The following is a 26,190-nucleotide window of genomic DNA, read 5'->3' on the forward strand; positions in this document are numbered from 1 at the left end:
AGATTCACTTGAGCAAAAATAATTTCAAACTCAAAAAAACCGCCTAATACATCAAAAATGCAATCAGTTTCTAAAATGTACTTCTTTGTTGTTAAGGATACCTACAAATTCAATCACCATGTATTTTGCTAATTAACAAAATGGCACATTTGTTTTACGAGAAGCTCCTAGGACTAAGTCTTAGGATGATTACTTTGGACCATGTGTCCAGACTGCTTTTGAGGCTCTCAAGTTCTAACAGGCAGGTTTAGGAAGGATATTCCCATTCATGAACAAGGCACAGAAGATGACAAATAGCCCTCTCTTTAGCATCCTCCTTCCCTAGTGCCAGGAAAACAAGAGCAAGGTTTGGAAATATTTCCTGACCACAAAATGCTGCAGCAATGTGATTAAAGGTTTTTAGGGCCAAAGGTCTGCTTAAATCCCACTGGCCTGTAAATCACATCATTCCTGTAGCCTCCAGAAAACAAGAGAGTGATGTGAACAGCTTAAAGACCACACAGTCTTTTCCCAGAGAAACAAATGCCCTATCACAGAGGATGTAGCTTACAGTGCAGATGAAGAGAAAGGAGGAAGCCTGGAAAGCAACTCACTGATCTTAGAGGCCTTGGTGACTTCTGCCCTATTGTGTACTTCTTGGTCATCCTGAAGCTCTTCCTAAATCAGGAACCCTACCATGACAAGAGCCTCTTGCTTTCCCTCCAGCCTTTTTCCTTTGCCCTTAATCCACACAGAAAATTGTTGTCTGGTTTCAGAAGTGCTTTATGTTTAGGGAATTCTTGCAGAAAGCATCTCAGTTGTCTTACTGTTTATACTCTCTTCAGTATACACACAGACAAGCACTATATATCTGATCACTGTCCTCTTGGTGATTCATTCAAACAGTTGAACAAGGACTTTTACAGCTTACTGGGAAAAAACTCCAAACTGTGTTGTAGCTCAAACTGTCCCTCAGTGTATTGACAAGTAAAGAATTTGGAGGAAAACATGGTAGTGCAGCCAAAACTTTCATCAAAAACTGCATGTGCAAGGCTAAACCCAAGGTATTTAATCTAATTTGCTGATGACTTTAGCTGCCTGGTGAGTTAAAGCAATACTCAAATCTTAGAATTACTTAATGAACATTCTAAGACTATGGATGAGGGAACAAGTTCACTTGTTGATAATCCTGTGACGTATTCTTCACAGCCAGGGAATTTTATGTATCAGAATAGACTTTTTAAGGAATAGAAAATCTACCTTACATGCATATTCAGTCTGATGCCTGATGCTTTGTCAGGCAGTTTTTCCGCAGGTAACTATGTTGAAATCCGTTATAAATATTCATCTTCTGACAGGTCTGCAGATAAATTAATACAATCGAGTAAGTAATTCCTCTTTTTCAAGAATCAGACACACTATATTCATCACCAAGAAGATACAAAAGAGGCATATTTTTATATGCCTCTTGAATAGTGCATGAAAAGCAACACAACGTGATTGAAGTTCTTTTAAACAGGTACTAGGACAGAAGATGAAAGCTGAAGTGATTTTGTGTACTACATTGGGTTATAGTCTTAATTTTCTGCTGAGTTTAAAAGTGTAATGAGTTTATTCTCATCATGTACTTTTGTACACAAACATACACATCTACTGTTATGAAAATGCATTTGGCCCTTAGTGTTATTTCCCTACACTGTGACAGGAGAAAAATTTTTCACATTTTTAACAAAATTAAAAATCACATCTTGGGTGGCCACAGGGATTCTGATGGTATTTATAGAATTAACAGGGATAAAAATTAAATATAATATGAAATTCAGAATCAATCTTAAACTCAGAAGAAAGATTACACTAATAAAATTTAGACCCTATCAGATAGGCATTATCAACACAAAGGTTATCACGATGTTGTTTGAATGTTTATAATAAAATCCCCAAATTGCATGCAAATGATAGAAACTGTCAGAGAAGACAAGTGAAAAACTCAGCGTGAAATGTTCTTTTATGTCAAGGTTATAAAAGCTACCCATTTATGCACCGTATTCACTATGTCTACAATAAATTAGATGCCATATAATTTAATCTAAAACACACATTATGATTTCTGAAGCTAATGAAGGATCTGGGAAAAAAAACTTCAGAGAGTACATACAAAAATTGCCAAGAAATCACTAGGGGTCTTAAACTACAGAAGGAAGTGAACTGTAATTGCTTAAAATCTTTATGTAAATGTTTAGCTAAAATAAATGATAGAGACTATAAGCTCAAAGGACATTCCTGCCTATTGGGTTTAAAGGCAGGTTTAGATGCCAACTGAGCAGGGTATGATCACTTTGGAATAGCAACTGTAGTGATACATTCTATTCAATTACATACTGAGAAAACACTTATTCCAATATGTGTCAAGTTTCAGTCAACGTGTGTCAAGTTTCAAGCAGAGTGTAACCTTTCACGGAAGAAAGTTTCAAAATTTTCAGACTATATAAACATAAAAAAGGAACTAAAAATATGTGTTGACAAGAAAGATGAGCATCTGAATTTCACCGTGGAATATGACTTTATGAGGTTAAATGTGGAATATTTTGTGGGCGAAAAAAGACAAACAAAAAATCAACAACAAAACCCCCCCACCAAACTCCAAAACAAAAACAACAGAAAAAGATACTTGTTTTCTTATCATTGTGCTAAAATAACCATGCTCCCATTCCTTATGTATTATTTTATGAGCACGTCAATCATAGAACATTCAGAATTTTAAAAGATTAGCTGCTGGTAGAATGAATACATTAAGCAGAGAATATATATGTCCTCATCTCCTCATCTGGATTACAATAGATTCTTTATTCTTCCTCAGTACTCTAAATCTAAAGTGAATATTGTAACAAAGTGATGGCAAATTTGTAGAGATGTAATGAGTTTTCATCTATTCCTGACCCTATTTTGGAAGCATATTACTGTCTTTATAGATGGAGAGATGACAGAAAAGAAAAAGACTAGGTAGGTATAGTATAACACAGATCATCCTATCTTTAGGCAGAGTCACCACTTGCAGCCATCACAGCATTACCTTTGTGAGGACGGATGTTATCAGTATTGATCAATGTTGAAATTATAGAGATATTTCATTGGGTTCTCCAAGAGCTCAATACCTAATATTATTCCTCTGTTTTACCCTGAAAAATGGTGGATTTTGTAAGTAATGGCATTCTTGGTAGTGTTTATGTCAGAAATGGTACAAACTCATCTAAAGCTCAGAGACGGTTCCAAGCCTTATCAGTTAGAGATATCAACCCCAGAGCTTCTGAAAATTCACCTCTTGTAACTTAGACAGTGCTGCTTAATATCCCTGTTTGAGATGGTAAGATGACATCCTAAATTGCCATACAGTGGGACATTTTACAGTGGAAATATGTGCAGATCATAGAAAAATAGAATGACTTGGGTTGGAAAGAACCCTAAAGATCATCTAGTTCCAACTCTCCTGTCATAGGCAGGGAAACCTTCCACTAATTCAATCACAATGATAGGTTCCATTCTAAACACCTCTTTCAGTTTAAAACCACTGCCCCAGTCAAGCAGGGGCACTTGTCTTTCTCATCCTACTGGCCCTAGAGCTGGACACAGTACTCCAGCTGTGTTCTCACAAGAGCAGAGTAGAAAAGAATCACCTCCCTCAACCTGCTGGCTACAACATATGATTTGTTCTCTGGGATGTGAGCGCACACTGCTAGGTCATACTCAGTTTTTAATCCATTAATACCTCCAAGTCTTTCTCCTCAGGATTTCTGTCAGTTCACTCATCACTCATCTTGTATCCATGTTTGTGACTCTCTACTCCAGGTGCAGGACTTTGCACTTGGCCTTATTGAACCCCATGAAGTTTGCACAGGCCCACCTTTCAAGTCTGTCAAGCTCCTTAAAGACATCCCGTCCCTCCAGCATGTCAACCACACCTCACAGCTTGGTGTCATCAGCAAACTTGCTGAGGGGATCCTCAATCCCACTGTCTGTTTCCCCAACAAAGCTGTTAAAATAAAAAAAAAAAATATTTCTATGTGCTGGGATTTATAGTAAGTATGAGGTCTACTATTGTGATAAAACCTTTCTTCATCTTTTTTTTCAGAGGCATAAAACATTCTTTGCTCTTTGCTTTCTGCTCCTCTTCAGGCATTCAAAATCTGTTTTGTAGATTTCATCTTTAAAAAAAAATAATTGAAGTTTATTCTAAATGAGAGAAATCTGGGCTTAAGAATTCTGGATATAAGAGTTCATTTCGTACTTGAAACTCAGGTGACAGGTCTTTGGAAATCAGTGTTTGAATAGAAATAATATTGAAATGTATTAAAAAAGTAGCTCTTGGGGAAGCAAAAGTACTTTGTTGATGTTTTTACAATCAATAACTGGACTTTCACAAAATCGGAGGAAAACAAAATATTTACTGCTCAGTCCAGCTATATCAGTTTTTCCCTGGTACAGTAATTCCTATTAATTTAGCAAGAAAAGCTGTCAAATTTCATGTAAGTATAGAAATGAAGAATGCAAAATCCTTTATCTTTAATATAACTTTTTTTTGGACTGTTCTTTAGTTTCAGCTATTTCACACTAATGGCTACATTTTCTTAACTCCCAGTAGTCCAGATGGAACACCTTATACCAGTGGGATGAAATTGAACATGGAGTCTCTTTGCAGAAATCTTTTCTGCTTGGAGTTGGTAGGTACTACATTTTTCATAAATCACATATAGGCCATACTAATTTTTTCCCCCCATGCTTCAAATATTTTTCCACACAGTTTACATATCTTTAAAAAGAAGATACCATGTATTATGTGTTTAACTGAGAATAAAAAGTAGAAAGAGATACCATCAAACTTCTGGACTAACAATCTATAGTTCGATAAAGAGCATATTGGATTTAGTTTAATGGCACAATAAGAGCATTTCCCACAAACATGTCACAGTTTATATCATCGAGTGGTGTATAATATATCGTAAGTGTAAATGGTAAAATAATCATGAGAAATTTACCTTATGAATTTAATTAATATTATATATATTTTTAATAGCAGATTGAACAGTTGTGGAAAAGCCATTTATATTAAGAGAATTTGGGTGCATTGTAAATCTCCTCTGCACACCCAAGTACAATTACTTGTGATTAAAAAAAAAAGTATTAGATAACTGTTGTTCAAAATTGGTATATTATCTTCTTAAAATTGCTAAACACTAGCTCTGTGACCAATTTTATGTCTTCAAAGCTGATATATATGAGTTAATATCAGGATACTCTTCTTAATTTTGACTATTATGTCAGTAAATAAGAAAGGTATACTTTCTTGTACAGTTTCAGAAAATGTTCCCTTTTTTTAATGTTAGTTCATGCCAACTTTTTGAGACTAAGATATGAGTCCTCCATGTGTGCTACACAGGCAAGTGGAAAAACGTCCAAAGCAATGTCTTACCTAATTAAAACTGATAATAAGAAGTATATTTTAACTGTTGTGAAACTAGTGAACTAGTGAAGAAACATGGGCTATGAAGGTTACTTCTTTAAACATTAAAAGCTGTTCAATTTCAAATTTTATTGACATTTGATCATAAAGCACATTAACAGGTGAACTGTTATAGAACTGGGAACATGCCTCATTGCAATATGCAATGGTATCTTCAGTAATACATTCCACAACAGAAACACCTCTGAATGTCAGAAAACTTCACATTCAGTGAGGTTTTAATGGACAGATGTATTTTACAGTAAATTTTTCCATTTATTGAGAGAACTGCCTATGGGTTGTGGGCAGAAGCTAAAGTGGGAACACAACTCACAGAAAGACATACATATACTTGCTGCAGAAAAGGAAAAGTCTTCAAAATTTTTCACACGGAAACAATCTCTCTTCTCCCCTTCCACCCAGGTAGGTATAATGAATTTAGCCTAGTTAGCCTAACTGTTAGCAAAAAGCAGTGTAACAACTCTTTTTTAGTAGAGGTAAACAAAATATAACAAAACATCTGTTCCAAATAACAGAATATTTGAGTTCAATAAGATCATCAAGTGCAAACATGTCTTGGACTATCCAGAACAAGTAGACTCTGACACAACACTGACTGCAATTTGGAAAAAGAGTGCAATTTGATCAGACTAATCATCAATGAGATATTTTCTACCCAGCCCTATAAATGAGGACAATCAAGAATACTCGGAGATGCCAGAGGAGGATATTCCAGCAGGACCCAGAAAAAGGAGATCCTGCAAAACTGAAGGGAACCCGTGATGTGCAACAGGATTTGGGACCATGACCATGACTCCAACACCTCAGACCCTGTGGTCCAGTCCAAGAAATGCTGGGACTGCTGTGCTACATGAACGTTGAGTAATTCATAAAGCTACATATATCTATGATTAAAGTATTTTGGTACCCACATGCATTCAGTATCCACCCTGTGATTTGGTCTTAAACCATAAGAATCGGGTTTCCATTGCCTTCTTTTTTTTTTTTTACACTAATGAGAAAATCAAATGGGAATTTTACTAAGTAATGGTTCAAGATTTTCTGCTTTCCTGCTACATTAAGAAACACATCCATTACATTTTAGAGAGCTGCTGCTCTTTAGAGGCTGAAGAAGTGAGACTGAGCAGGGTCAGAGTATGCAGAACTACCTGCTCACTAGAACACTCCTCTGAGTGCAGCTTCTGCACCTCATCTGTGTTACAATTAGTTACCAGTACACAGCCTTAACCTTGCAGAAAACGCTCTAGCATCCTACTCAGGACTAGGTGTTTTCTGTCAGCCAACGTTTCTCCTGGGCCTCTTGTGGGCTTGAGATATAGTAATTATTCTGTGTACTTCTCCACATGTTCTGTTGCTCTGGAGAGCAGTGTAATGAAACCTGCCAAGCTAGGTTTTGCTACATGAAATGGAGGACAATAGGCTTAATTCTTTGAAAGCTGAAAGTGGAAACAGTACATGTTTCTGAAACACCTGTTTCTCTTTTTCAATTTCTTAATTAAGGTACAAAACTTGTCTGGAGTAGAAAACTTCAACTGAAGAAACTGCCTTCTCCAAGAACAGAGCAAGATCTTTGATGAGAAATATTTTGACCTGATTAGACAGGTAGAAAAGCATCTATTTAAATTTTCAATAAGGGACACACATACTGGTAATGGAGGTGACTTAATTTTTTTTTTATTTCCCTCCTACTCCTTACCATCTCTGTATACAACAAAAAAAAGGAGTTCTAGTTTAGAGAACAGTGGCCCAGTAAAAATGCAAATGAAAGCTTATGCCAAATGTGCAAATACTCTGTCCTGATCTTTGAAGCATATTACCAACTTGTTATGAGAACTCACTGTGTGAACTTGAGCTTGCTACCAGGTGTCTCTTGTTATGATGTCAAGTTTAAACACAGGATAATAGCAAGTGCCTTGAAAACGTATTTGAAAACAGAGGACCTAGACCTACAAACAACCCATAGATGGTCAATTAATTACTGGTCATTGAAGAAGTACAACATTGACAGTGAGGAAAACACTGCTTTCAGCATACTAAAGAAAAGAAACAGGTAAGCAAGAAAAAATAGCTGAGCAACAGGACAAGGCATCTGCCTATGAAAGTAACACCCTCACTGCATTGCAGTCTAGTGGGCAGAGACTAAAGGCTAAAACTGCCAAGAAGCACAAACATTGTATAAAATGACAGGATTTGGAAGGGGGGTATGGAGACAGAAGTATTTATCACAGGAATTGTTCCTGCAGAATTGATGTGAGATCATTGGAATAGTGAGGGAGCTGTCTTCTTTTGCTGCCTGCTCCAAGAGCAGCAGCTCTCCCTCTCTCTGCCTGTTGCAGGAGCCATTCATTCCTTTGACCTGCTAAGGCTGTTGTCCAGGACTGTGCATGGAAGGGTGTGGGAGGGTGTGCATGTGCATTCACGTGTGTGTGTCTCTCCTTCCCTGCAATTTCTATGTATTTCTTCTCTGTAACACTAACTTGCTAGTAAAGCCTTATTCCACATAAACAGTTCTATTGTTTCCTCCACTGCCCTTTACCTTACTCTGTTCTCTTCATGTATCCTAATATCATATAGTTGGACAGTGCCTAGACTATTTTATAACCCAGAATACATATTTTTTTGAATCCTAGCACCAGTCAAAATATTCTACGTGCTGTGTGCCAGGAACATGTTAGGAATAGGTGACTGTATGTATATCTGTCAGTCAGTTTGGTATTTTCTAATCAGTGGTCTAGTAATGTGTGTAACTACTATCCTAATCTTTGTCCTTGCTCTATTAATTTGAAAAATAATTACTTATTCTGTCACTTATGGAAGTTTGTTCCCTTCCTGGGACCTAAGAAGATAATGTCTCATAAAGGTTATGACATCTTGATACACTTCATAGAATCATAGAATCATAGAATCAAGCAGGTTGAAAAAGACCTCCGAAATCAAGTCCAACCTTTTATCCAACACTGCTGTGGTTAGTAGACCATAGCACTAAGTGCCACTTCCAGTCTCATCATAAAAACCTCCAAGGACAATGAATCCACCACCTCCCTGGGCAGCCCATTCCAATGTCTGATTACTCTCTTTGTAAAAAATTTCTTCCTAATGTTCAACCCAAACATCCCCTGGTAGAGCTTAAGACCATGTCCTCTTGTCCTGCTGCTGGTTGCCTGGCAAAAGAGACCAACCCCCCCTGGCTACAACCTCCTTTCAGGGAGTTGTAGAGAGTGATAAGGTCTCCCCTGAGCCTCCTCTTCTCCAGGTTAAACAAGCCCAGCTCCCTCTGCCTCTCCTCATAGGACTTGTGCTCAAGTCCCTTCACCAGCCTTGTTGCTCTTCTCTGGACCTGCTCCAGCATCTCAATATCCTTCCTGAACTGAGGGGCCCAGAACTGGACACAGTACTTGAGGTGTGGCCTCACCAGTGCTGAGTACAGGGGAAAAATCACTTCCCTGGTCCTGCTGGCCACGCTGTTCCTGATCCAGGCCAGGATGCCACTGGCCTTCTTGGCCACCTGGGCACACTGCTGGCTCATGTTCAGCTTCCTGTCAATCCAAACTCCCAGGTCCCTTTCTGCCTGGCTGCTCTCCAGCCACTCTGTCCCCAACCTGTAGCACTGCATGGGGTTGTTGTGGCCAAAGTGCAGGACCCAGCACTTGGCTGGAATCTCATCCCATTCTAATCAGACCATGTCTCCAGTTAGTCCAGGTCCCTCTGAAGAGCCCTCCTGCCTTCCAGTAGATCAACACTCCCCCCCAGCTTGGCGTCATCTGCAAATTTGCTGATGGTACACTCAATCCCCTCATCAAGATCATCAATAAAGATATTAAACAGAACTGGGCCCAACACTGATCCCTGGGTGACACCACTAGTGACTGGCCACCAACTGGATGCAGCACCGTTCACCACCACTCTCTGGGCCCAGCCATCCATTCGTCCTTGACTTCATTTGTCTTAAATCCATTTTCTCTGTTTTAAATAAATCTGACTTACAGAAATTTGATGGTTATGTGGATATTTCAGCAGTTCATTTTCAAGGGCAAGACAATCTTGCAATTACAAATAAGAAATACAAAATGAGAGCTAACTGATATAGTCAAAAGGGACATGTAGGATTTACCTTTACTTAGGAAAATGTGATTAAAAATGCAACAGCAGATTTCACAGAAAGTTAAAATAGTATCACAAAAGGTATGAGCTTTTAAGAGATGTGACATCCCTGGTTTGTAGTGAGCTCTCTTGCTAGATTCTAGCCAATACATATTTTTGATTTTGTTATGTTTTTCCTCTTTCCCATTTCAATGAAGGTGCAATTTTTTACTGCAATTGAATAGGGTAAAGATTCCCAATAGTGAAATCTATTACATGGTGACACAGTCTCCAAAGGAAAGTAGTAGAAGCTTTATTGCTAAGTACATTTAAGTCTAGATGAGACAAAGCACTGGAAAATATTCTTTAGGGAACAGTCTAGTGACTACATGAAATAGAAGATCAAATAGCTATTTTCAGCTCTAATTTCTACCATTAACATCCATGTTACAGTATGAATTCAAGATTGTTGTTACAGAGCTGCTAGATGAGTTTAATAACATAAAAACATTTGTATTTTGCAATATTTTACTCATTATTATAGATTCCAGGGTTACTAATTTAACCATACTTTCAAGAAAGTATACAATAATAAAGACTGAGCTGTAGCCAAAAATATCCACCTGATTCTAAGTGGTTGTTTTTCACACAGCAACTAGAAAATCACATCAATGATCTGGCTATACTTCATAATCATAGATTCTGCCTAAGAATAACAATTCAAATAGCATGTCAGTGAATACCTCCACTGATTTTCTAATTGGCTGGAAATGGACAATGGAGACAGAAATAAAACGCTTTCAAATAAAACATGTTGTTGTACCAAGATAATCCTTTACTGACATAAGTATAATGCTAGTCTATGTTAACTGCAGGGGTGGTGGTAGAAGGATCTGGAAAGAACACTGTCAGAAAACATGTAGATCTCATCCAGAAGGAACAATGTTTACAATTTACTTTACAATGGGAACTTTAAACTTCTTATTGTTGGGGGGGGTTACACTCTTTTTTTTTTTCTTCTGATTTCCACTTGTATTTGAGATGGTTCATCTGCACTTATAAATAATGCCATATAAACAAGTAATAAATGGAAATGTGTGGCAATGCAGCGTTGGAATTTTGCTAGCTTTAATGTCCTGATACATAGAAATACACTAGACACTAACCCAGGTGCTCTGTCACTCCCACTCTACAACAGGAGAGGGGGAGAAAATAGTGCGTAAGATAAATAGAGATATCAATGAGCAAAACAGACTTCACTTGAGCAAGAGTCCATGAAAATTATCAGGGGGCTTGAACACTTCTCCTTTGAAGAAAAACTGAGAGAATTGGGGTTATTTAGGCTTGAGAAGAGAAGGCTCCAGGGAGACCTTATAGCAGCAGCCTTCCAGCACTTAAAGGGGAGTTTATAAGAAAGATGAAGAGAGACTTTATACCAGGGCCTGTAGTGATGGGACAAGGGACAATGGTTTTAAATTAAAAGAAGGTAGATTAAGATTGGACATAAAGACAGATTTTATGATGAGAGTAGTGGAACACTGGTGGATATTCTATCACTGGAACTGTTCAAGACTAGGTTGGGTTGGGATTTGATTAATGTGAAGTAGTGGAAGTTTTCCCTGCCCATGACAGAGGGGTCAGACTAGATGATCTTTAAAGGTCCCTTTCAACCCAAACAATTCTATGATCTATGATGAGACACACTTCCTCTGTAAATTGGCCCACTCTCTGGAAGCAGATGGAGTATGGCAATTTAAGGTGTCACATTACAGTCTCAACCAGGGCTGTTAACTGGCTATGTTAACAGAGGTGAATTCTAAGCTTATTTTTGAAAATTAATGGAATTTATTGGCAATTAAAGTAGATTTGGATGGTGAGAAGCAAAGGTAAAATTTAAAACAACACCTTCCCCCCATCTTTTCCTCAAATCCAGTTCCACTCCTTCAGTCCACACTCCTCTACCTCTCCCTGCCTCAAGTGACACAGGGAGATGGGGAATGGGACACCATGATCAGTCTGTAGCACCTCCTCTCTGCTGATCATTCTTCAGACCTTTCCCCTGCTCATAAGGGGTATTTCCAGGGGCTTCAGGAAACATCCATGTGTTCTGGTATAGGGTTGTCCACTAGTCACAGTGTGGATATCTGCTCCAGCACAGTTCTCCATGGGTTGCAGTGGGACAACCTGCTTCATCGTGTTCTCCCCCACTGTCCGTGGGGCAATCTCTTCTCTGGTGCCTGGAGCACCTCCTTCCCAGCTCCATCCCTAACCCTGGCATTTGCATTGTTGTTTTTCCCTTTTTTGCCCCCTCACAGTGCTCTTTGTCTGGCATTTGTTCCCTTCCTTAAACATGTTTTCAGAGGCATCACACACTTGGCTGATGGGCTCAGCTGTGTCCTGCAGTGGATGTGTCATGGAGCCAGCTGGAAACAGGGTAGCCAGGGTAGATCACTCTTCAGTCTACCCACTTCTAAAACCTTGTCACACACACCCCATACACAACTATAGGAACTAAGGTAGCCAGTCTGAACTTCTGACCAAGCATCAGTTTAAAAGATCTATTTAAACCAGTTTTATCGCCTTTCAGCAATGACCAAACAGGTCAGAGGAAGACACCTTGTAAAGTTCATTCCTTTGAAAGGGTATCACAGTGTTTCAAGGTCTGTTGGCTTCTCAGGGCTCTGTTTCTCAGGATACACATTCCTGATCCTGCCTTACATATGGGTAGACAGAGTTACAAGGAAGGCAAACACTGACATTTGTGGTGTTTTCAGCACTGTTTGTTTAAACACTGTTCGTGCACATGTATGTGCCTTTTTCTGAAAAGGAAAGACTAGAATACTAAAAGACATCTATAGATGGAATTTTACTCCATATTTCTCAGTGGTATAATGCACCAGGGCCTAAATACATTTCTGAACACTATGTATGATTCAAGTCTGTAACTTGAGATACAAGAGAATCTCTCTATCCAATACTGCTAATAAGGATTTTGTATCTTGTTGATTATTGTTATGAAGGATAAGCAGTACAAATATAATTCAGCCAGAAGCTTGTAATATTCCTCATCACGTGATTGGAGAAGAAAGTTTATGTAAATTTTATGTCTGTTCCCTGCTTAAATACTTTTTTTTCTCTGTTCAGATATCTAAAGCTCTTTTGAATTTAGAAAACAACTTGAAATATGTTGTTATCATCCTAGACATTTACAAGCATAACATTATTAAAAAAAAAACAGCTGGCTTTTAGCTCTCAAGGACAATGCTGTAAAAGCAGTAAAAGTCATCATACAAAGATTCATAAGTTTATATCTGCATAACTTATAATATCATTTCCAGTCATATTCTGTATCATTTTGCTTCACCTTCTATAGAATGTGGTTGTATATTTTTTGTGGTTGAATTATTATTAAGATAACCATTTATTTTTTTGGCATACTGAAAGGTATTATGAAGAGTTGTTTAATGTAAAAAGTTTAGGGAAATAGATGTTTCTTGGGAACATCTAGTTCTTTTAAAGTAATTTGAAAATGTACAGTTGAGTCCCTTATCTTCCTGCTAGGATTTATGTCAAAAGTGATCTTTCTATAAGATAATGAAAGAATGAATTAAAACAACGAGGTATTCTTTTAGAAAGAAGATATTCTCTCTGTATAACTTTAGCAATACAGCTATAAAATGAAATGCTCTGATAGATTGCTTTTCCACTCTCTTGACTTCACCTTTGCATGACCAGGGGTTTTGTGTGAGAAACTTTTTTCTGAGCCTTATATAGTTTTTCATTTACTGTAAGAGTCTGGGCACTTTCAGGTACATATAAATTTGTTCTTTCATACCAGGGAAACTGTTATTTTACTGGTTACGTAAAAACAATCTGAACCCAGAAAATACAATGTATGTGGTGGGGTTTTTTTTTGTTGTTATTGTTGCTGCTGTTATTTATATTTCTAGAAGCAGTCTGGATAAAAACTCATTATTACCGTTAACATGAATCTTTCAGAAACATTGTTTTATAAATTTAGATCACTACATGCTAACTCATAGGACAGGAATACTGTCTTTTGAGTAGCTAAGTATTTCACAGTCCTTGGAATATTTGCAAATGTACATTTAAATCTTTCTAGGAATTATAGAAACTCTATGCTATAAATTCCTCTAATACTAGAACTGTAAATATTACCTTATGAAACATGCTTCTGTCTGTGTTTTATAGCTTGACCTGATTTAGCTCTTCTTTTAGAGACTTCAGACATTACCTGAGAAAGATATTAGCCCTTTCCTTCCTAAACTCATGTATTGAGAATCGTTCCAAACACACAAACAAAACTATTAATAAAAAGGGTTTAAACATGAGACCAGTCACTGCTAAATCAAAACAGAGCTCATTTTAAGTCAAAACAAGAACAGAGTTAAATTTGAAATTATTGAGAAAAAGTTCCTATAGCGGAAAAAAAACCAGAGTTGTACCAGAAAATTGTCATCTGGATATCAAATATTAGTTATTTCCAAAATAAATTATTTCTCAGATTCTGGGCTACCCAAGTTTTACCAAGTTAAGTGTATAAAGCCATAAGTGCAGTAATAGTAAAGTATATCACCTCTATTAGCAGGTTATAACTTGTATGTATGGAAGAATATAAAACAGGATGTGCACAGGGCTGGCCTTGCTCTTCTTCCAGAAAACTACAGTGTGGGCCTTTTGCAGCTTCACTTGTGCTTGAAATGTGCTGTCTGATGGTCACAGCCAGACCATTTTTCCATGAAATTGTTGAAACATTTCTTGACTTTTTGGAAAGTCTTGTGCTGAGTGAAAAAGTATTGAAGTTACCTTCTTCAAACCTATTACCTGAGAATTTCTTTGGATCCTTCTATGTTCTCATATTGTATGATATAGTGGCAATATTCCTTATTTACCTCCATGATTTATAACACTCCTATATACCACCCAGGGTCATGCACTGGTTTCTAAAGGAGATACAGAAGAGAAATATAGTATAATAATTGCAAAAAGGAGGCTTTAATCTCAATCAAATGGAGAAGATTTACCATGTCTTTTTTAGACTCTGGGTAGATGCCAGCTCAACAAAGAACTAGTAGTAAGAACTCCTTGCCAAAACCTTCACTATTAAGTAATTTTTTGACTATAGAAATGTTCTTTTAAGTAAAAAAGAAAACAAATCCACAAACAAAAAACTCAGCTCAAACCAAAATCAAACAGCTGTTTAGCATGCAATTTCTACAAGTACTTTTAAAATATTTAAATTCTTGTTCTTTTTGCTTACTATCTCTCCATGAACTCTCAGCTCCTAAGTCCACTTCCTATTATCCACTATTCTCTTCAGTGTTAGGTAATGCACTCTTTGCTCAGAAATCACACTTAATTTTTCTGATTTATTTGTTCTCCATTATTTCCTCATCCTCCAATATTTTCTCTTCCATCTCTGCTATCAGCTTGATAAGAGTACATTGCTGTCCACCTGCATTTTTCTTCACTGCATCACTGTCAAATTTTCTTCATTACTCTCATGCATCTCAGATGCATCCAAAGATATGTGATTTTCTTCATGGAACCTTTCCTTGATTTCCCATCAATTTCTTAATTTCTAGTTTCTGGAAGTTCCATGTCTTCTGTCCACATCATTTTGCATTATACAATCTCTCTTTTGTCAAGTTTTATTTTCTTTAAGCAGACAATAATGATACGCTAAGATATTTTGAAATCGTAATTCCTATTTTATTCTCAAGCTTAAACCAGAAAGATTTTCAATATTATCCTGCAGTTCATCCTTTTAGAAGCCACATCAAAAGTGTCTTAACAAAAGGAATAAAACAAAGGTATTTAATATTTTTATGGTAGGTTTCAGGGTCACCCTTCTAATACTAACTGAGTCACTTCATTTTATATATTCAATTTATTTCTCATCATCTTATGTTGTGAGATGGGTCAACATAACAGAGCAACATATTATTCTCTTCTTACAAAAGTTAATTTAAAGTACTGAAGGAAAGCATACAGTTGAAAAATCCAATAATAAATACTGAAAAAAAATTTAAGTTTAGTGGTGTGCCATACTTTGGGGTTTGCTTTAGAAGAATGTTTGAGGCATACCAGTACAATGGAACAAAAAGCTTACTTAAAGGGATTTTTCTTTTCAAGCAAAACCTGTCTCAATTCTCTGGAAATCTAGGAGCAGAAAACTGGAAAGGTACTTTCTCTCTCCTTTACAATTCTGCACAGAATGGCAGTATTTTGTTTGATTGGTTTGGTTTTCTTTCTTGTCTGTAAAGAAAACTGGAATAAAGACAGCTTTTGTTTTGCATATTAATGTCTCCTTGAAATACTTATATAACTCACAATAACAGTACAAGAGTATCCCTTTCCTATCCCTCCCCCTTTTACGATTCCTTAGTTTTCTACTCAGTCACAGATCACCATTTTTCAAACAAGAGTTGAATTATTTCAGGTTTAATTTTGTCTTTTTTTTTTTTTTTTATCTAGAATGCCAAGAAACTTTTGTCGTGGTTGTGAAAATCATAGGGTGCATTAACATATAACTTAACAACTTGAAAACAAAAATATATTTCTTGTGTTTTGCATTTAAACATGGCAAAAGAATAGTCACTCATATAATTTACTGAATTAGAGACCTGATACTGCTATTCCCATTTTCATTGAAAGGCCTCTAATCTGTCAGTAAGTCCTAGCAGTGCTGCTAGCCCACCCTATACCAACAACACTGAACTAGATAACTTTCTGTAACTCAGCCATCATGACCACTTTATTGTCATCACATGTAAGGAGAACAATGTCTACTCTGAAGAACTGTTGGAGAATCTGAAACAGAGCATGAAAGAAAGGAAGGTTTACTCTGCCCCGACTTCTTTACTTCCTTTTCTGCATAGTTATTTTTCTGAACAAGAAGGGATTTGTTCATTCTGATGAGGACTTAGATGTTTTCCATTACACTGAAATACTCAGTGTATCAGGGGATTCTCAACAACATGGATCCACTTAATTAATACTGAATTATTCTGGAAATCCTACCAAAGCACTTAAAACAATTACAGGAATAGCAAATGAACTCATCACGAGTAATATTAGCACAAGATGCACTAAATTAATTAATACTGGTTGGACACTCATTTTCTACATATGTTGAACCCACTGTAGGATATTTTAGCTGAATCAAAAAACCAGAACATCTGGAATGTTTATTTAACCTACGTCAGGACCAAATACCATTTTCATTTATCACCTATAGAAAAGCATATAAATTAAAACTTACAAAACCTATGTGGCAAACTGCATTTGTATTTTTCAGTGAAGCAAATGACAGAACAGAGTGCTTTTTAAGACGTTGTCAATGGTGAAGAGAAAGATGAGTTATATATGTCACCTTGGAATTTCCGTTAAATAGTGAGTGTTTGGGAAAACCATTTCTTGTTAATATACTTCTACTCTCTATAGTCATGGCCATAAGAAGAGCAGATGGAGCCTTGTGGGTAAAGAATGACATACAATGTTTTCAAGTTGGAGATATTTAACCTATTTTTGGCCTGTAGAAAAAATTTTGTGTAGGTCAGTTGTCTTTCCCTGTGTAGGAATAACAAGGCAGAAGGACAAGAGTAATTACATAGTCCAGAATAAAACACCCTCTGAGCAGCACCACAAGAAGGAAAGATAAAGTGATAAGTCATCTAAGAATACATTTTTTAGTGTTTCACCAACAGGCACAGGTATTTTCAATAATTCAAATCTTGTCTGCAATTGCCCATATATAACATTTATTCATTCCTGAAAACAGGTACACTATCCTATATCAAATTTCTATAAGGAAGTTTTCCCAGACATTTATTTCTTCTCTACCCCCACCCAGAATTAATAATAGAGTATTTAGCAGAGAAGTTGGTTCTGTAGTAAGAGGATAATTTGTTGAAGGGTTATAGGCAGAAACAAGATCTTTGGAGCCTGTCATCAACAAGGGACCAAATTACAGTCAAGCTGTGTATTGTAGTGTGTGTATTATATAACATTTATGGTAGGGATGAAAAAGAATGTGTGGGATTTTAACACGTCTCCCTCAAGAAGATTGGTGTGAATAAGGACTAAGAAACACTCTAAATAGCCTTAAAAAAACAAACAAAAAATCTCATTAGATGCCTCAGCGGAACCATCTCTAGCACTGCTTAGCATAGAGGTTGTATGTTTTTACTGATCAGCAAAATAAAGAAGGAAAAACTAAGCCAAAAGACTGGAAATTAAAACCAAAAAACAATGAAAAATTATTAAGTTAAAAACCAGACAAAACAAGCCTGTTATGAAAGTTCAGACAAAGCAGTCCTTAGCATTCCCCAACTAAAGCCCACTGTAGCCTGATGCCCTATCTATATAGTAACCATATGTTACATTAAAAAAAAGTGTTGTTAGGTAACTAGATGCAGATTTGTTACCTAAACATAAAATATTCATTTGAATAATTTATTTTAAAATACCAAATGTATTTTAAAATAATATTTCTACTTCCATAAAGTTTCACTTTTCCTTACATAATGAATATTGCCAGAAAAGCTGGATTCTGTATGCCAGCTGAATGTTTTTAACATTTAAATGCAAAAGATCCTTTAAGTAAATTTACATTTTCCCATTTATTTTTTACTACTACAATTACCACTAAAATATGAACCAGATAAGAGAGAATAAGAATATAATGGAATTTCTCTTTGGATAGGAAAAAGTATTACAAAAATTTCAAACCTGTCTTTGCTGAGTTGATTAAACATCCGTTATACACTTTCAATTTACTATGCTGTTTTAATGCCAAATAATTCCAGACTTACTACAGTACTTTTTGTCCTGGGAAGTGCTACTTATCTTTCAGTGCAACATAATTTAATAAAATTATATTTTTTTCTAAATTTTCTAATGGAAACAGATAGCTTAAGACAAATAATCCTTTACCAATTAAATAGGGAATGCAAGACCAAAACATCAGGTATTTCTTGATAATGAGGACACCCAAGAATTCTCCATGTCATTTGTGACACAAAGTACTTTTCTTATGGAACAAGCAGGGAATCTATTTCACTCAAATTGATTGACATTGTTCAAAGGGAAGATATTGACTTTTATTAGCCTCTTTTGGCTTGTAGCTTTTTCTTTCACTCTCAGTCTTCAAATAAATTGTTTCAATTGATGCACACACAAAGAAATAAAACTCCTTTGACTTGTGATAGAGCTTTTGCTACAAACAGCAATATTCACTGCAGTCTTATTGCAGAAACTCCAATAGAGGAATAATTCACATTAAATTATTAATTTCAAAGTGTCCCGAAAATTAAAAAATACAAATGAAAAATATAGAAAGAAACAGAGTGAAAAAATGCAGTGGCCAAATGGAGTCCTTACTAGACATCAACTAAGTTTTAAATATCATTTCCACTTTCTTCCTAACACAGAAAAAAAAGATTACTTTTTTCCCCCCTATAGCATGTAGTTTAGTGGAAGTGCTTATAAACATTGAAGTACTAAATTAGCTGCCCTTCATAATCTGCACCTGGCTCATGTTTATGGTGCAGTGTTCATGTGATTGGCAATGACAGTATGCCTTATGCTTTCTGACCATTTAGAATCACTTCCTTAAAAATTAAAAGTCTGCAAAACAAGGTTAAAGTTTAATCTTTTGTTATGCTAATTAAGGGTACCAAGTAGTTTAAAAACAAATGTCAGATGTGTGAGGACCAGATTTTCATAGTTACTGATAATAAAAGCCATCTTTACTTCAGTGATCTTTTCACTGACGCTCATTACCAAAGGTAAGGCTGCTATATGAAAAAATGTTAAAAGTCATTCAAATGAGTCTGTAAATGTGTGCAAATATTTTTTTCTAAAGTATGCAGAATATGAAGGATATTTGGAATAACATTTTTTCTTTGTTTGTTTCAAGTATATCTATTTTCTTCCTACAGCTTTAATAGGAATGAAACAAAGTAAACCAAATTAATTAAAGCAAACCAAAAAGATCAGAATGTGACAGAAAGACACCTTGGGTAGATATGTAACAGGAACAATAAACCAATGTGTTTCTTGCTGGTTGTTGTATCAGTTTGAATGCTTTCCCTGTCACTGTAATAATCTCTGATGAAACTATGAGAACATGAATGGTAGCAGAAGAAGTGACCCAGTGCAATGAACAGTCCTGGGTAAAGAACTTACATTGAGGTCTAGTTACTTTGTTTCCTAGCATCTCCTGCAATGAAAAAGTTCCAAAGGGAAATCTGAGAAAATGTATTTCAAAATGCAGTAAACATTTTAGTCTAAAACAACGATAAAACCCCTTTTCCCTTCTCTCTTTTAATTTGGCTGGAGAAATGGAAGACATAACACCGGTAATTTTCTAAAATATGTAGGTTCTGTGACACAAGAAACATATCTGATGATTCCTATGCTGTCCTTTCAAAAACCACCTTTTGAAGAAGAGTAATAATTTCCTTCCTATAGCAGAGAATATTTTCCAATATTTCAATGATGGTAAATTCTCCAAATATGAAATTTACGTAATATATAAAATAAGTGCCATTATTTGTTACACGACACAGAAATCCTTCCTGAATTCTGCTGTATTAGACCATGGAACAATATATTCCACAGTTCAACAGGAGACTGAGGAATGTATTAATACAAACTTTTAAAAAAATAAACATTTTGATGAAAGAGTTCTTACTTCTATCAAAATATTTTATGAAATTGTCACAAATCTGTTCTAACTCAATGTAAAAATGTCATGTACTGCCTTCCTTTTTTTTGAATTTCTTTTCCATATTTTTGCATTAAAATGTCTCCCTTAATAATTCCCTAAGTTAGTAACTTTAATTTTTTGTTACTAACTGTCATGGAGTGGGAAAGTGGTTAACTCCGGGAGTGGTGTTCTTGGTGTAGAGCTATAATTCACCCCTGTGAAATTAATTGGTTTAAGACTGGAAAAGGACCTGATTACGTAGCTGGAGGAAAGGCAGCCATGGCTTGAGACGCCACGTGTTTGAGAGAGGGGCCAGTGAGCCCTGCGGGGGGCCAAGGTCCCCCAGCCCCCGGCTGGGCTGCGGGGGACCCAGAACAATATTAAAACTGGACTGAGTGCCATGGCCAAAGGCTAGGGGAAGTTTTCTCCACTGTGAGTAGGTGGCAGGAAGATGCCGGAGCGGCAGCAGATGCAGTGTTGAGTGAAGAGCTGTGGCTGAAAGCCAAGAAGATAGCCAGCAAGCAGCGAGATGGCACAGAGTCAGGCTGAGAGATGCAGAGATGTCCTGCAGGAGGGAGAATTGGCAACAGAGGAGAGAAAACTCAGTAGAGAATGTTTTGGGGTAAGACTGAATTAAATCTCCCCAAAATCCTTTAGAAACCCAAAGACCTCCTGAAGAGGAGGGGTGGGCTCCTAAACTTTTAGGGAGTCCCGAAATGCAGCAGCAGCTAGAGAGAGAAAGAAGAGCTGAGAACTCGGAGACGTCCTGTGAGCTGGACCAGGACAGAATGCGGGGGAAGTGGCCTTCCCCCCCACCCCCGCCACGTTGGCAGCTGAGGTAGAGCAAAGGAGCTCTGTTAGAACACTTGGGGCAAAAACTGAACTGAGAGCCCTAAACCATTCTAACTCGAGGGAAATTGACCCCCTGAGGAAGGGACTTTCACGAAATGCCTTGCACTTTGTGATATGACCATAGTAAAGCAAGCTTTGTCCCTGCTTTTGCAGTCCACGGGAGAGACCTTCGGTTGAAGCCGAAGGGCCAAGAGGGGTGAGAGAAAACCCCTGTGTTGTAATGAAGAGAGAGATTTTCCAGCTACGATGAAGTGAATCTGCAGCTTGGAAGAGAAGAGATTGTGCTGCCCTGAAAGTGATCTTCTTCTTTCCTTCTGAACTTTTATTAGAGGGAAAGGAGGGATTTGATCTATGTAAATATATTACTTTACCATAGGAGAGATAGTTAGGACTGTTGTATGTAAATGTATTATAGTACTTACTGTGTTAGTAATAAATTTTGATATAATTTCTTCATGATAGTAGATGTGTTATGTCTGAAACCTTCTCTCACATTGAGGCAAATTGTAGGAGGCTTAAAAATTGGATTTTTGGAGGGTTCAAACCATGACACAACAGAGTTTAAAGTGTTTACCACATGCTACCAGTGATAAATATTTTCTAAATATTTTTCCCAGCACTGGGAAGAGTTGGAGCTTCTTTTTCATTGGATATTAGAGCCTCCTTCTGGGTAAATTCAGCCTGTCATTATCAGAGCACCATAATGCTTCCAAAATACTTTTGTAATATATTTTATATCTTTTAACATAATAGATATATTGGCACTGTAAAAGAGTATCTTGTCACTGTAAAAGAGAGAGAAATGTTCATGTAAGAGTAAGTGATCAATAACACTCATGGTGTTCGTAGGAACCAACAAAATAGTGGCAAAGGGAACAGTGCAAGCAGCACTTTGCTATTGCTTTAAGAACATATCTATGGATAGGTAAGGATTTCCCTAAAACAAATAAAACAGTTCCCAGCAGGAGTTAATTTTATTATGTATTTTTGCAAAACTTTCAGTTGTTTCTCCTCATTTTAACTTTTCAGCTGTCCTAGCCTTATCTTTTCCTTTTTCATGCAACTCCTGCTTTGAAATGTTGAAGGTCAGGGTTGAGTTCAGGTTCTGTACTAGAGTAACTTTTCCTTTGCCCCAGTTCTCCCCATGACCTTTAAATCCAATTCAAAACAAAACACAATTTCACCAATAATTTACCCCAGTGGTGATCATCATAAACAAATGTATGCTTTTGAAATGAGATCACAGACTAAGTCCAGCTACATAAAAGAAGAGATAAAATTAAAAGCAAAGACATACAAATATTTTGTGCCCTCGTACTACAAAGAACAGTTTTGAATCAGGTTCTAGCCTATGAAATATCTGATTCAACAGATTATCAACCAATGATTGTCTGAGTTTTTATTTTTTTTTAATCAAAATTGTTTACCTTTATCATCCCATAATCAGAAAAACTGATATCACAATGACAAGGAAGTCACAGCTATCATTTTAAAACTAACACTGTTCCTTGGTGGCAGCCACAAAACTACAGTGGATTTTTCATTCAAACTTTACTTTTCTTCTTTTTCAGCATTCATTTAAGACCCTTCTTATTTAAAACTGTAAAACTATACCCCCAAACTCTTAGTTTCAAAATAAGGAGGTAATATTATAAATATGCTTAGTTTTATACATAATAAAGCTGTGTCTGTTCAGGAGATAATAGAATTTCTTGTGGACGTATGAAGCAGTTGACACAACTGACCTCTTCCAGAGCTGTCACAGCTTGCAATGTAAATATGCATGAGATTCACATTTTTAAGCTGATAAAAGGCAAATTCAACATATTTGAAAACTAAGGCTCAAAGGTAAGTGCTGAATCAATGAAAAGGCAAAGATCATCACAAAGCACAAAGAAAACAGAAGAGGCCTAGAGTTTGTTCAAGGACAAACTTTTAGATAAAATGAAGGACATTATAGTGGCAGTGGCTAATTGTTAAACCCATGAAGACCACGTTACCTTCTAATTTTATACATTCAAAAATATTCTTTCAGTTGCTGAAAGTCATCTTAGCAGAGAGGCTGCAAACATGAACAAGAAGTTATCCCAACAATGACAGTATAACAAGAAAGCCACTATAATCAGAGGAATAAAAATTATTATCCTAGTTATTACTGTTCCTGCTGAATTTTATGCATTGTGACAATGCTTTTTCTAAGTGTCATCTGAGTGTAATCTCAATGACATACCAGATGGAATTGGTAGTACAAGTGTGGGGTTTTTATTAGTGTGGTTTTTCTAATATAGGAACTGGAATAGAGAAATTAAAACTTCATGAATGCTGTTAAAAACATTAGCAGTATTAGCAAAACAAGCACAGTCATTGTCCTAAAAGTACACAAGAAAGATAGACAGATGAAGAATAAGGACAGTAAAAGTATTACAGAAACACAATAGACCAAAAAAAAAAGTGGAAATAGCTTTCTATGTCCTTGTCTTTATTTTCCTTTATCTGTGAAACAAAACAGACAAGAGGTAATGGGAAAAAGGGAAACTGCAAAATATCAAAAGACAAAAAAAAGCAAAGAATGAAGAAGAGGATTTAGTGACAAAAGGGAAAACATTAAGATGTTAGATGAATATAATAGCTATGGCTTCTGATTGTTGTTATAGAGAAATAAAGGATAAAAAATGAAGTGATCATTAAAACAAACTTATAATGTAATAATATGAGAACCATGATACTGGATCGGAACAAAACTTATTCTTTCTTCCATTGCAGATATGTAGGTAAAGAATATAAGACACAGGACAAGTATAAATTGATCTTTCCCTAGATTGCCTCTCAAAAATCTGACAAATGGTAATTTAAGAACTTTCTAGGTGGAAGAATAAGTATTGTGTAAGAATTTCATGCAATAAACTATGTGCCTAAAATAATTGCTGTTGCTTTTATGATCCCAAACATTGTGGAGAAAACGATCATGAAAATGATCAAGACAAATATTTTCCTCTAACTTTCCTTCCTTCTATATCTGCCATGTTAGAACTCTATTCTAAATCACAAAGTGCAACCAGGAACTGACCCTGGGAGAATGATCAGAGGTGATGTGCAAGCTTTCTGCTGGCAAGGATGGCAAAGATATGTGAAGAAAACAATAAGCATGGGATCCATTACTATATGGAACCCAGGAGTCCTTAGCCTATTTTTTTTTTTATGAACCAGTTCATCAGTCCACTAGCTTAATGAAAAATCAGCTTCTTTCTTTTGATGTACATGATTATGTAACTTTGCTGAATCCGTGACTACAGGAAGATGTTCCCTGAATTTTTTACCATACTGAATAAAATTCAAACTCAAAGCTGGATTTGGCAGAACCCACACAATTAAAATTATTTCTATCCATATGTTTTATGATAATTTCCTATGTAAAACTCTATAATTTTTTTACTCATCTTTCATTTAGCAATTTAACCTTTTAGAAATCTGCTTTCTATTCCCAAAATACATTTCCTCTATTGTAAAGATAGCATGTTCATGATATTTTCAGACCCAAGATGTAGTACAATTAGAGAAAATCCAGCAAAAAAAAGCCATAAGGGTGGTAGAGTTCCAACTCCTATGGCTTAGTAAGAGAGTTTTAGTAAGAGGAGTTGCTATAGACTGAAGAGAAAATTGAAGACATGATAACTGCCTTAATGTATGTAAATGTATGTAAATGTATGTAATGTATGTATGTAAAATGTAATGTATGTAAAAAGCTTCTGTTCTCAATGTCCATAGTGGAGAAGCCAAAAAATATCAGACTTAAAATAAAGGAAGAAGACTTTAGGCAAGACTTGGAGAAAGATTTTCTATTAGAAGGATTTCTAAGAACTAAATAGGTTTCTGAGTTAAATTGTGGAGACTCAAGATTGGCAGTCCTTAAGACCATATCTGACAAAATATGTCAGGCATGACCTTGCTAGAGTTGATAAAGATTAACTCAATAAAGTGGAAGAATACCCCTCCAACTGCTGTAACTCTAATTGTAGCTCATCATTGCACCTGGGAGTAGATTGCACATGCCCATTAAGAAACAGAGAAAAATGGTATTAAGCATGACTCTAAAGACATTGTTGTTTAAATACTTAAATTCAGCTTTTGCAAAAGAAAATTTACATGGAGATAACTTTTTTATCTTGTTTACATTTAAAAAATCAGTCTTTGAAAAAAAATTGCTCTTTGTAAACAGGTTGACTCTCTAACAAAATTTATTGAATGAAAGTTATAACTGTTGTATAACAAGGAAATTCAAATTATATTTGTGGATGAGCAGCATGTCAGGGCTGTGCCCATGCACATACACAGGACACTCATCCATCAATTCTCTGAGTGGTTCCAGAACTTTGCATCTGTTGTTAGCAAAGATGAGACAAGGAACTGATCCAAGACAAAGTGGTTGACTGAACTGCTATCTGGTTTCAAACAATGCATTCAACAAAATGTCACAGAACCTCTTCAGGTTTGAATCTCAGACAGTCCTACCATTATATCCTTACTCTAGGTAGCTGTTGTTGGACCTAGACACTGTTTGTATAGACAGTATACCCTGGGTATACTGTCAGGCAGTCACAGGAACTCTCCCAGACAGGTCCTTCTGCATGTGCCTAAGATATTTCTAAAAAAGTCATATTTTAGAATTTTTTCCTGCAGATTTGGAAATTTTCGTTTCACAGAATGAGTAAGATTGGAAGGGACCACAATGGGTCATCTGGTCCAACCTCCCTGCTCAAGCAGGGTCATCCTAGAGCCTGCTTCACAGGACTGAGTCTAGGTGGGTTTTGAGTAACTCTCTGGGCAGCCTGTTCCAGTGCTTTACTACCCGCAAAGTAAAGAGTTTCTTCCTAATATCTAATTTAAACCTGTCCGCTTTTAGTTTAAAGCCATTCCCCCTTGTCCTATCACTACATGCGCTTGTAAAAAGTCCCTCTCTAGCTTTATCATAGGCCCCCTTTAGGTACTGGTAGGCTGCTAGAAGGTCTCCCTGGAGCCTTCTCTTCTCCAG

General features: G+C 36.4%; 1 long non-coding RNA gene across 1 annotated transcript; it reads left to right on the forward strand.

Annotated features, from left to right (window-relative positions):
* The first annotated feature begins 3,598 nt into the window (after positions 1-3,598).
* LOC116782392 lies at positions 3,599-5,410 on the forward strand. The gene is made up of 3 exons (XR_004355224.1): positions 3,599-3,793; positions 4,616-4,694; positions 5,358-5,410. It is a non-coding gene; the product is annotated as an uncharacterized LOC116782392 (long non-coding RNA).
* The last annotated feature ends 20,780 nt before the right edge of the window (positions 5,411-26,190 follow it).

Source organism: Chiroxiphia lanceolata, chromosome 2 (genome assembly GCF_009829145.1).
Source record: "Chiroxiphia lanceolata isolate bChiLan1 chromosome 2, bChiLan1.pri, whole genome shotgun sequence".
In the NCBI taxonomy this organism is placed as follows: Eukaryota; Metazoa; Chordata; class Aves; order Passeriformes; family Pipridae; genus Chiroxiphia; species Chiroxiphia lanceolata.